Source organism: Trachypithecus francoisi, unplaced genomic scaffold (genome assembly GCF_009764315.1).
Source record: "Trachypithecus francoisi isolate TF-2019V2 unplaced genomic scaffold, Tfra_2.0 Lachesis_group13, whole genome shotgun sequence".
Lineage (NCBI taxonomy): Eukaryota > Metazoa > Chordata > Mammalia > Primates > Cercopithecidae > Trachypithecus > Trachypithecus francoisi.
Genome location: NW_022681458.1, coordinates 59,972,172 through 59,981,284, shown reverse-complemented (window position 1 = coordinate 59,981,284; position 9,113 = coordinate 59,972,172).

Below are 9,113 nucleotides of genomic sequence, written 5' to 3'. Positions count from 1 at the left end.
TTTGAACTGCTGGACTCAAGTGACCCTCCCTCCTTGGCCTGCCAAAGTGCTGGGATTATAGGTGTAAGCGACCGAACCTGGCTACTGGAATTTTGTAGATATCTGGCATATTCTCTGAGAGGCATTGGTATTGCCTTTACCATCTTCTTTTTGGAGTTTTAATTCTTGATTCTTTTTTTCCTCTGGAGTCCATTTACAACTTCTTCTTGGGGACCATCAGAATCTTTTTCAAATATACCCACTGACATTTTGTCCTGACGTGTTAGAATTTGGGGTGAATATACAAATTAGGAATTTCTGGAATCCAACTCAAGCTGGTTAAATGACAGAGGGATTTATTGGCCCATAATTGGAAGCTGACATGTAAGTTGGCTCCAGGGTTGGCTTGAGTCAGCTACTCAACAGTTTCCTTTTATCTCCTCTCTGCCTCTGGCAGGGTCAGCTTCTTCTGAAGCTGGCTCTACTTTGTAGTCACAAAATAGTTGTGTCAACTCTCATAACAATGTGGAGAAACACATCTATGGAGTAAGAAGCTTACAGTCATGGCAGAAGGTGAATGAGGAGCAGGCATGTCTTACATGGCAGGAGCAGGAGCAAGAGAGCGAGTGGGGAGGTGCTACACATTTTTAAAGGATCAGATCTCAGGATAACTCACTGTTTAGTGCAAGGACAGTATCACGGGGGATGGTGCTAAACCATTCATGAGAAATCGGCCCCCACGATCCAATCACCTCCCACCAGGCCCCACCTCCAACATTTGAGATAAAATTCAACATGAGATTTGAGTGGTGACACATATGCAAACCATATCATATGACCTTTGTGTCAGGGACTAGCATATGTGCTAAAGATTCTACATACGTGTTTCTGAAATGGTTCAAGGTGTCTGCCCAGCCTATTACTACCTTTCTTTGAGAGTTTCCCTTACCAGAGAATGGACTTATTATAACTTGTTTGTTTGATGAAGTTGATTGGATTAAGAATAGTTATTTGGTCCAGATTAAGCCAGTTGTCTTCTCTATGATTTTTTTTCACTGTATTTAAAAAATACCATCTCTAGAAATTTTGAGGTGGGATTCAAACTAGTCAGTTTCTGTTGGTCTGTGGGACCAGACCAGATATATTCCAAAATAGAACACTAGAAGCTTGGGGTGGCCATTTTTCATATGTTCAAGAGAAACAGGATGGATTGTGAGCAGAGTCAAGGTAGTATTTGGCCCCAAAGAGGGAAAGACAAAGAAAAGTATCCTTGGTTCCTGACGACTTTCACATTCATGGTTTAGCTGCACCTTGGCCCATTATCTGTGCAACAGATTTTTCAAATGAGGCACAAAGATAAAGAACAATGTAATAGATCCAAGGAATAATTATCTCTCCCTACCCAATGCCTCAGAAGCTAAAGTGGGGTGCTAGACTGCCTGTGCATGATTTGCTAAGGTATAACAAGATGGTTCTGTCAGCAAGGTCATGTACCCCAGCTAGTATAAGAGGGAAAACTTGGAGAACAGAGGTTTGTGTGTGAACTTTGAATGGTCTCCTCTGCCCCTCCTCATGGAAATAGCAGGATGTTTTATTTCAGCTCAAGCCAATGAGCGGGGCTTCAAGAGGACTGTGCGGAGATTTTGATATCTGTATCCTGGAGATTAATGAACACAGTCAACAGTGTTTAACTTAAGTCTGAAAAGTCTAAAGCCAAGAGATATAAAAGGAATCCACTGGGGCACTGGGAGTAGGCTGCACTTCCACTCAAATTGGCTCCTGAAAAAAAGAAAAAAAAAAAAAAAAAAAAAGGAGAGACCCTCTCCTCCCCTAACCCTGCAAAAGAGAATTGACCTGGGGTTATCTTAAAACAGAAACTCTTAAATGACTATTCCAGTGGGTTGTATACATGAAAAAATAGTGTGTTACTGGTTGCTCAAAATGGAGCTATCTAGAAGAAGGCATTGCCAAGGTCAAAGAAACTGCATTACAGATCTGTAGTGAGAAGCTCTGAAGAAGCAACAAAAGTGTGCAACCAAGAAAGAGTCAGTAATGCATCTGCTGTCCAGAGAGCACCAAAGCCACATTTTATCAGCTGCATAACCCAGCTCCTTCCTCTGGTCCCTCTTTCCTTAGTCTGACTTTGGAGAAGCCAGAGCCGTGGCTTACACAGTGTGGGAGGAGGTAGAGTTAGGAACTTCTTAAGAAACCAGCCACATCCCCACCCCACCTTAAACCTCCATTCTGGGAATGAGGAAAGCTTGACACTGAATAAGAGTTTAGATATTCTATTTCTTTACTGAACTGAACTCTAGCTTGGGTATTATTAGAGTAGCTGGTATGTTTAATGCCAAAACATTACCTAAGAATGCATACACCAACTATGGACTTTATCTATAGTTTTATCTTTAATAGTGAGAAATAATACATTCATTTTCTTTTCACATTTTATCACTGATGGAGATATCATATAACCATATTAACATCTCCACAGGGTAGATGTTATCTCAGTAGGAATTATTTTCTTCCCTCTGTAATTAAGGAAACTGAGGCTCACAGAGTTTAAGTAAGTTTCCTAAGGTCCCACAACCAACAGTCAGAAGAACAAGGCTATGAAACATGAATGTTTCAGCCAATCAGTTGTTCCCTTCCTGCATGCTGCACTGAACCTCGAGGACCAACAAAGAACTTGAGAATTCAAAGTGGGCAATATTTTATTTAATTTGGGGAAACAAGGATGTTCATGCAAGGGGAATGGTTCATGAAATGGACTTTCAGGATGAATAAGTTTTTAGCAAACAGAGATGAGAGGAAAATAATTCTAGGACAGAAGTGACTAAACTAAGAAACTGAGGCTGGATAGGGTGTAGTCTACAAACTGTGGTAGCCTAATTTGGATACGTATAAGGTCTAGGAAGGGTTAGGGAAAGATAAGTCTAGAAACATTGTGGGGCAATAGAATAGTAATTCTTTACTATTTGCCTTACTCCCTCTTCTGCAACTGCCTCTTATTCTTTGAGAAAAAAATGAAGATACCCTTTTCATATGATTTGGAAAGTAGAGATGATGTGCTAACATCTCACTTGGTATAGGGGAAAACTGCAAGAATTTTTGGAGAGGTGGACCTAGTTTCGAATCCATTACTACTATAAGAACATACTGTTTCTGAAACTCAATTTCCTTGTCTGTAGAGTCGAAAAATTACCCCATAGTACCACAGTGGGGGATAAATAAAATAAGATGAATATGATACAGAATTATAAAGTAACTGTGTGACCTTAAGCAAATTACAAGTGTCATGTCCCTGTCCCTCAGTTTGCCCTCCCCATTGTGTTGTCAATGACATGTTATATCACTGTTTGAAGTACTTCACTGGGAAGATTTTTTTTTTTTTTTTTTGAGCAAAGCAAGGTATTCTTATAAATGCTCAGTAGATGTCAGGCTTAATTTTGTATGTGTCCAAAATTAAAACTTTCATTTTAGTTACATAGAAAGGTCCTTTAAGTGAAGGTAAGAGAACATTTAAACTGAAAATTGTATGTACTAGGCCTGAAAATTTTTAATGGCCTTATTTAAAATGAGTATAAAGGTACTTAAGGAAGGTAGCAGTTGTAGGCTTTCTTTTCTTAGGAAATCAATATTCATAAAACTCAAGGTTGGAAATGAGAATTAAAAACCACAGTGAGTTTATTTTAAAACATGTAGTCTGTCATCTTTATTTTCCCTTTGGATTACATAGTGTTTATACCCTGAGGTCTATTTATGTTGCTGCAGCTCTTTCACTGACTTTGAAGTGAACTTTATATGGTGCTAGAATCAGAGCATTAGGGCTTAGAGATCATGTATTCCAGCCCTCTCATTTAAAAAGATTAAATTAACGTAAGAGAGTAAAGTGAATTTCCTTGATATCTTTGTTTCCTCTGAGATGTAAAAATCTCCTGTTGTTCTTAACCACCAGGCTAAGTTCAGTGACAGCAAGAGTCATTCTAGTTCATCCCTTACCATGGCCCCTGATCTTCTCCTTAACCTAGACGGTGACTGGCACTTAGCAGACACTCCACTTACAGTTCTGGAAAAAAGCACTTATCTCTAAACAAAGTGTTTTACTCTCATCAGAAACTCTCTGGCATTCCTGGTGTAACTTAGGAGACTAATCATTGATAATAAATAAACAAATAAATGACAAATTCCTGCTGTTCTTCTCCCAAATACATGCCTCATGGAGTTGCCTGCAGGAGAAACAGTTCCACAGCAAATCAAGACCTGCAATTTAAAGGATCCTACTCTTGCTGGGTGTGGTGGCCCATGCTTGTAATCCCAGCACTTTGGGAGCCTGGGGTCGGAGGATTACTTGGGGCCAGGAATTTGAAACCATCTTGGTCAATATAGCAAGACCCTGTCTTTACCAAAGAATTAAAAATTTATCCTGGCATGGTGTTGCCCACCTGTAGTCCCGGCTACTCAGGTGGCTGAAGCATGAGCATTGCTTGAGCCTGGGAGGTCAGGGCTGAAGTGAGCAGTGATCATACCACTGCACTCCAGGACAGGTGACAGGGTGAAACCCTCTCTCAAATACAAACAAACACACAAAAACAAGGATTCTACTCTTCTAACTTCAAACCAACAAAAATAAGGATTCTACTCTCATAAATTCTCACCAGCAGATTCATTTAAAACCACTATTTCTTCTGTCCAGGGCATCCTAATACATGCAGCTGCTCTCGTCTAACTGACTAGCACACAGATTTGTTATCAAAGTTTCATACCAGTTGGTCAGAAGGCTGCCTATTTCTTCTGAGTATCTCTTCAATGTTCCAGAAAACAAATTTCATTTATTCTTATAAGTCTGACTGTCCCAAAGTTACTGTATGTACAAAAATCTGTGTATTTCTTTTGGTGTGATTCAGATGCAAGCAGAAATTAATTTTATTCATATTGTTATCTTTAAGACTATGTGGATTGGAGAAGGATTTGTAGACAACGAAACAGGAAAAGATTAAGTCAAACAAAACAGCTTAGTGCTTTTGTAATTTTGGAGGCTTTTGTCTGAAGGGAGATAGCTAAAATTTGGCAAAAGCTTCCCATGTGTGACGAGTAGAAGAGACAGCTCCTCTCCCTCTTCATTGGGGCAAGCGCCACAGTAATTAGAGTTAAAGGACACCAATAGACGTTTTTATTAGAACCAGATAACTTTCTGGTGTTTCTCAAATGAGAGAAAGGCACCTCCATGGAATCTTTTTCAACTGTTTTCAAATTCTTTCTACCAAGACCAGTTTTTCTGCCAGCTTCACCTAATTTATGTGTGATCTACAGCTGTGGTTTACAAACTGAATTCAGGTGGCCAGGCAGGGACCCCTCCCCCCGCGCCCTCCCACCGACTAACCACCCCCCGCCACACACACATACACACACACACACACACACGCACGCACGCACGCACGCACGCACGCACGCACATACTGCCCCACCACCCCGACCTCCACATACATTCCCCGACCCCCTCCAGCAGTGAAGTTTAGGAGCACCGCCGAATAATTTAAATTTTCGAGGGGAAGCAAAGCGCCATCTGTTGGACATCATGCCAATTACTCTTGGTAAGTTGGGATTTAACTGTTACCTTACACTTTGGACGGCTAGGTACTCCTTTTGGCCTAAGGACACAGTGAAAAATGTACCGAGACCTAAGAGAGCCACGAAACAGGAAACTTCAGAAACCTCTGATATCTGATCAAGAGTTAAGAGACGTCAGAATCATCACAGTTGACAAAAGGTTAGGAAAAAATTCCAAACATTTCTATTTATTTCCTACAGACTTCCCCATTATATTTTTCGCTGCCTAAACAGAAGCAGACATCCGTGATCAGGAGCTGGGCTGTGGCAGTTATCATTTTATTGCCTTTACTGGTTATGAACTCTTTCTATGATATCTTCGAATCTATATGAATAGATAGATGATATGTAGCAGTATGTATGTGTTTAAAGAGAGATTTTTTCCCCCCTAGGCACGTCTCCATACATACATATTTTAAAAAGTTAAAGACATGGGTTTCATGTTTCAAAATGGCTAGGACAGGAGCTGTGGAGTTCTCAAATCCTAATTGAGGGCTGTCACGGGTAAAGGTGCTGATAGAAAAATCAGTCTCAGCCTAGGTGACCTCTGTCAATTTTATAAGCTCTTTGATGACTTATTAGTCCATTTATAAAACAAAGAGAATAATACAGATGTTATTGAGGTTCGTGTTTATAAAATATTCTAAGATGCTCAGATGAAAAGTGTGACTCACAGGAAATGCCAAATCTGAAATAAATCATCCTTCTGAGTCACAACTAATACCTTTCAATGTGATGGAAACTTGATATTTGAAAACTCCCTTGATAAGATTCCTGTTTTCATCAGCTCTACCTTTCCTATGAAATTTGTTTCCGTATTTCTTTCCTGTTTACCATGCTTTCAAATTGGTTGACATTTATAACTTGAAAGGAGACCATTGAACAATTACTTAAGGGAGACAGACACAAACACAATTTTTTTCCACCAAGTAAAGACCATGTGTGTGTGTTTAAATGTAATTACCCTTTCCCTTTTGATTTTTGGGAAATAGATGTTACTGAAATGTTTGATTGTTTTATCTCATCACTACCAACAAAAACTATTCCATTAGAGTCTGGGAGGCTTTCTATTTTAGAATGTTTTCTAGGCAATATGTGGTAATTCAAAGAGATCAAAGTAAATGTCTCCACCTCAATTCATACAAGCCTTGATAATAATACACTTTCAAAACTTGTCTATTCTAAAGTAACATTTGTCTACTAAGCCCTTTTTTGGAGGAAATTTAAATTAGTGGCAGGACCTTATACACTATCTTTTTCATAACTAACACTTTTCTTGATTATTAAGAAGTAAATAGAATGATCTTCAATTCTGGCACACAGAGATCAGCGCCATTGAAATGTTAGTGTGCTTTGGTCGAGTCTTTTGTCTATGCATGTTTTAATATTATATACTTTTTAAATTTTATTCATCTCATTTTGTGTTACAGTTTCTTGTTTTATTAAGTTGTGCAGGTTTGTTACATAGGTATACACGTGCCATGGTGGTTTGCCGCACCCATCAACCCATCATTTACATTAGGTATTTCTCCTAATGCTATCCCTCCCCTATTTCCTCCCCACCTCCCCCTGCCACCCCTGGTGACAGGCCTGGTGTGTGAAGTTCCCCTCCCTGTACCCATATGTTCTCACTGTTCAGCTCCCACTTATGAGTGAGAACATGCGGTGTTTGGTTTTCTGTTCTTGTGTTAGTTTGCTGAGAATGATGGTTTCCAGCTTCATCCATGTCCCTGCAAAGGACATGAACTCATTCTTTTTTATGGCTGCATAGTATTCCATGGTGTATATGTGCCGCATTTTCTTTATCCAGTCTACTGTGATGGGCATTTGGGTTGGTTCCAAGTCTTTGCTATTGTGAACAGTGCTGCAATAAACATACATGTGCATGTGTCTTTATAGTAGAATGATTTATAACCCTTTGGGTATATATCCAGTAATGGGATTGCTGGGTCAAATGGTATGTCTGGTTATAGATCCTTGAGGAATTGCCACACTGTCTTCCACAATCGTAGAACTAGTTTACACTCCCACCAACAGTGTAAAAGTATTTCTATCTCTTCACATCCTCTCCAGCATTTGTTGTTTCCTGAGTTTTTAATGATCGCCATTCTAACTGGCGTGACATGGTATCTCATTGTGGTTTTGATTTGCATTTCTTTGATGACCAGTGATAATGAGCATTTTTTCATGTGTTTTTTGGCCACATAAATGACTTATTTTGAAAAGTATCTGTTCATATCCTTCATGTTACAGTTTCTTTTGGTAAATTTTGATTACCATTCACTCCAATTAAGTCAGTCATGTAATATTTAACATACTTTTTCATGTGTTTAAAAAATGGCAGTTTATATTTATTTTAGATACTGTAAGTAAATTGAAATTGTGAAGTATATATTTAAAATATATTATTTTTGAAATTTCCACCTGAAATGTTACTTAATTTTGAGTTTGTTGAGTCACTCTATAATTAATTCTAAAGCTCATACCATGAGCTGTTTACCCTGTTAAACCTTAAAATTGATTTGGGGAAGAAAAATTTCATCAGCTGTTTTAATTTAAATAAAGTATGCATGTGCTTTGCCACTGGATAATTGTGCTAACTCAGGCTGGGCGCAGTGACTGACGCCTGTAATCCCACCACTCTGGGAGGCTGAGGTGGGTGGATTATCTGAGGTCAGGAGTTTGAGAACAGCCTGGTCAAAATGATGAAGCCCTGTCTCTACCAAAAATACAAAAATTAGCCAGGCATGGTGGTGCCCACCTGTAATCCCAGCTACTCGGGAGGCTGGGGCAGAATTGCTGGAACCCAGGAGGTGGAGGTTGCAGTGAGCCGAGGTAGTGCCACTGCACTTCAACCTGGGTGACAGAGTGAGACTCTGTCTCAAAAGAAGAAAAAAAAAATTTGCTCTTATCAAGCAAGCCCTTGAAATTCCATTCAATTCATGAAGCCATCTCAGTTTCTTCTGGGACAGGTAGTAATTTACCCATTCTCAACCATTTAGAAATATTGTAAGTCCCTTTAACTTACTGAATCATAACAGACATTCGTTCCATTGTTTATACATGAAATTACTAAATATTAGTTAATGGGTAGTCCTAGATAAAATTTGTGAAGTTAGGTTGTCCTCTGCTTAAAACTGTTTCTGTTGTGAGTATTCTTTTATTTCTTCTTATGCCCAAGTAATCAAATTCTGATAATGCCCATTGCATGCCTTAGGAATCTGTCTCCCATGCCCCACTCAGCTCCTCTTTCCTGGCAAGGCTTGTACTTTGGACTTTTCTGAACACCACACCTTACCCCATACTCATCAGCCAATGTTGATTCTTCTGGTGGCTGAGGGGTCTTGTTGCATGACTGCATTGCTAATCTTGCCATTGTATTTCGCTGAAGTGCAAATAATTGGTAAATGATTCATGAGTCATGCCTCCCAGATTGTGTACTCATTTAATTAATGGAAGGCTTCGAAGGCTTAATTCCTAAGAGGGACTGAGCAATAATGAAAGTAGATTGAAGTATTTTGAAG